Source organism: Triturus cristatus, chromosome 3_1 (genome assembly GCF_964204655.1).
Source record: "Triturus cristatus chromosome 3_1, aTriCri1.1, whole genome shotgun sequence".
NCBI lineage: Eukaryota > Metazoa > Chordata > Amphibia > Caudata > Salamandridae > Triturus > Triturus cristatus.
In genome coordinates this window covers 1014788994-1014793557 of record NC_140583.1, presented here as the reverse complement: position 1 = coordinate 1014793557, position 4564 = coordinate 1014788994, and positions in this window count along the sequence as shown.

The window sequence follows — 4564 nt, the reverse complement described above, 5'->3', positions numbered from 1 at the left end:
ACAATGGTGTAGATCTTGGGTTGCAAGGGTGCCACCTGGCCGCTTCCTACCTGGTGCCCCAAGCACACCACAGACCCCTACCCTATCTAGTAATTACTGGCCTTGATAGTTAGACCTGCCTTCTGCAGGGCTTTCAAAACTTCCCAGAGGTAGTGCAAGTGGTCCTTCCAACTGGAGCTGAAAACAGTATTTTGGAAAAGCCTTTGGGTCCCAAAACTTCAATCTGAAACATAAGCATTGCCACTGGAGTATTTGGGTGTCTCGTCTCAGCCACTGGTGAATGACGGAGATGCCTAGGGCTAGGACTGCAATAGCCAGAATACAATAGGGCTGTATAAAACCCGTGGCACTGGTTCACCAACTTATCACTTATCTTTTTAACCCTTCACCTGCAGTCAGATACCTGGCCATGCTTTCTCCAGGACTTGAACCCTCATCCTTCTGGCTGAGAATCAGAGACCATAATCACTCAAGAAGAGATTCTTGGGAGTCCCTACTGACACACATCTGTTGTGAAGGTCAAACAGACCTGTACCCTGAACTCCCCATAAGTGGGAAAGGCAACACTGTCTGACACATGTACATGCCACTGAAGTAAGCATAGCAGGTGGCACACAACCCCGAACTTCCAGCAGACACAGTAATCAATCAGACATGAGGGTCAGTAGCAAATGAACATACTGCTAGTGCAAAAAGGATAGACAGCTCCCATTCCCGTTCCAAGAAGATGCAGATCTGCTAAACATGAGACTGTAGAGGTTGAAGTCCACTCTCCTAACATTCCCCGCCACTGGGGAAGGAAGAAGCACAAACAGCACTGAAGAAGAAACAGAAGGGGCAGGAACAGAAGCTCAACACAGGCTCCCTACAGGAGGACCGTGAAATCATAAAGGCCCCAATTAATAAGAATGCTAAAACAGGGTCGGTAAAGGAGTCACTGGGCAAAGAAAATAGCCTGCTTAAGCACTACCAGAACAGAAGAAGAGTATACAATACTGCAGCTGTACCACAAATACCTTGAAGTACAGTGGTTCAACAGTATGAAACAGCAGGGAACATGAAACTGAAGAGTTGAAAATGTGGAGTACATGTCAGGGCTGCCAAATTTGGCACTTCGGAGCTGGTGCCCAGATTTACTAAGGGCTTGCATTGCTGTTGTGTCATGCAAGGAGATGCAAGCCCTTAAGTGAGAGTCACTATCTCTTGCGTGGCATAGTAAATCTGGAGTAATGCCAGCAGTGCAGGTCAGTGCCTTGCTTTACTCTCCCCTCAAAAGGCATTCCATGGGTGGAGCATGGGTGGTCCCATGTATCCAGCCGTGGTTTTTGGAGCATTCCTAGATTTACTAATGCTAGTAAACATGGCAGTGTGTCAAAATGGTACACCTTCCCAACAGAGGCATAATGAGGAAAAATATCTTTATTTCTGATCATTATTTCCATTTTCATACATTCTGCAGCACACGTGGAAAGAGGGAAAAGCCTCAGAGGATTGTTTTGTGCAGGAAGGTGTCTCTTCCTGCAGAAAAACAATTCTGGCTGTAACGCTAGCACACTTGCAACAAGGCATCAGTGCAGTTAGAGAGCAGGAATGTGCCATATCATTGTAGATATGGCACATTCACACTCTGTGCATTTGACACAGCACAGCAAGTTGCCAAATGTTAGTAAAACTGCCCCCAGGTTCAAGTCCCAGGACCGGATTCTGAGCAAATCATATAATCTCACTGAGGCCAAAAAAAACAAAAATGAATGTGTCCTTGTGTAATGTAACTGGTGCTTTTGTAAATTTCTCCAACACCTTCAGGTCGAGTTCACACTATATATATATTTTAAAAAGATAGACAAATCCTCCCTAGCCCCACCCCCCACACTCCTTCCTTACTGTCAGAAATAGGAGGCAGGACAGCAAGTTCCAAACAATTGGTGAAGCCTGCTATCTTCTGGTGTAGACATAAACAATGGCTGGGTCATAACTGGGGTGGCGAAGTGAGCTATAGAACGATGATGGATTCAATCCAGATCTGTGACTGCGGGTGAGTGTCTGAAAAGTTTCAGCGCTCCATCCATCATCTCCTTGTGTTGACATAAACAATGAGGACAGCGCAACCCACTGGGGAATCTATGGGTAAAAGGAGAAGAGTCAAGCAGAGAAAAAAAGAGTATGGGCTTGACTACGAGTTTGGTGGTCGTGATGTTGGCTACCATGCCAGTGCCCCGCTCCAGGACTGCCAAACTCGACAGCCGTCTGCCCACAAGGGAGCCCTTTGGCATTCCCACAGCGGTGGCTCTAAAAAAAGGCACCACAATGGAAATGTCAAAGCCTGCACGGCATGGACTGTAAAGTATATGCTATACAGTATAGGGGGTGACTGCACACAAGGTGACCCCCAGCAGGCACCCCATGGCCCTAAGGCAACAGGGGCCCCTTATGTTTCCTCACTGCCAGAGTTTTCATGGCAGCCTCCCCAAAAAGAAAACTGTGGTGGTGAGGAAACTCCTAATGTGCTCTGCGGTGCCACAGCGGCAACTGCAGCATATTAGGGCCTCTGACTGCCGCTCTGCCTTAGTGGGATTCATGATCCCCGCCTGTTAGGGCTGTCCAGTGGTAGCCCCACCACCGTACTCGTTATGCACTGGGCGGACCACTAGTCTGGCGGGTTCTGTGGTCCGATGGACTGCCTAACTCGTATCGGGCCCTTTACTTGGAGTTTTAAAAGCAAAATTACCCAAAAACATAAAAAGGGGATATTGTTGCAATTTGATTTCTCCTTGGTGAGGACTTTGAAGCAAAAGAGAATTTAAGTAGAGAATGCATTTTGTGCTCTCGATAGTCCTTTCTAATTAAGATGGAGGGGAAATATTTAAACTGCTACATTCAATTGGGAAAATATTTTCTATACAGGCATTGTCCTTAAGCTGAGAACCAATAGTGTGTGCTCTTGAGCTTTGGAAGCACTGGAACACCAGACTTAGGGGCTGATTTACAAGCCCCTTGCGACATATTTGTGCTGTCGTTGCGTCACTTCTGTGATGCAGCGGCGGCGTAAACCATGCGCCACGTTGCGACTTATTCACATGGGCAGATGCGTCACGTTGTAAAGCACTGCGCCACATGAAACCTGCGCCAAGTTTCATATGGGCATTCCGTCGCAGGGTGGGCGTTCCGTCGCAGAAAAGCCTCGTAAAAGTGATGTAGTGAAATCTACAAGATTTCACTGAGTCAGTTTTACGATGCCGCTGCGTCAAACCATTACGCCTGCTTGGAGCAGGCGTAAGGAGTGACGCACCTCATTAAGTATGGGCCACCCCTGAGCATTGCTGGAGTTGCGTCGTGCTTGCGACACGACTCCAGCAATGCGCCGCCCTTACGCCACAAGAACAACACACATCTGCCTATCCTTGCGCCACAGTGTGCCGCATTGTAAATGCGACGCATCCGTGGTGGTGCAAGGAAAGAATTGCATGTTGCGTCTATTCTGGCGCATCCCTGCTGATTTTCAGAGATGCGCCAGTCCTTGTAAATATGCCCCTCCATGTTTTATAACAGCCTCACCTCACTCTAGATTTTTTTATTGTTTCAACTTTTTCTTCTTTGCAGGTATAATCTCTGCTTGGAACTGTTACAGGGAATTCGAACCTCAAGATCTCTGTCTGTATTTTGTTTTCTAGCTGTAAAGCATGCACATACTTGTTTTCTAAGATTTATGTTTATGAGATGTAAAGTGAAAACTGTAAAAGAAGCACTTAAATGTACAATGACTCCACCTACTCTTGCCGGAACATAGCATCTTTTATCATAGTGCATTGGATTTATAAATTTAATTTGTGTTCATAGTTCATAGATTTGAAGTCCTCTAGACAAGGTAAAAATCTAACTTTATTATAACTGAAACTAAAATATTGAGTCTAGAGGATGCTGGATGAGGATGAGCGAGGAGCAGAAGTGGTGGGCAAGCAAGATGAGAATAAATGAGGAGCGATGGAGCAATGTAATTTAGGTTCCACCCTTATATGTTACAAGAAGGGCAATAATATATGTGCACCTGACCTTATATTTACAGTGTGCAACAAATGATTAACGTGTGTGACACTAACGCATTACTGAAATGTATTCACTGTAGAAGCTAGAGATTTATAGACATGTGCACTAATGTTCAGTTTAGCATGAAGATGTATTCCTTACTCACATTCTACATTTATACTTTTAAGTTATATTTGCATGTAGTCTAAAAGTTACTTTGAAAATGTAATCATTCATTCCTTTGATCAAGTTTTGGAGTTTCCTAGAAGTTACACGTGTGCAGGTATAACCACGCAATGTAAGTGAACATTGAATGCTTAGTTAAAGTAAGCCTGACTAGAGGCCTTCATTTGAAATGTATTTTGCTCTGTCAGTTCTTTCTTTTGCAGGTGTGTTCTCAAAGTTTCAGTAGCTAGAGAAAAGTAGTATTTTGTATCTGTATTGGATTCTTGATAGTAAGGCCTTAGAAGCAAAAATAAGCAGATGATGCCTCCTATTGATCATGTATTAGGAACAAAGGGATGTTGAAGGTTACAGCAAC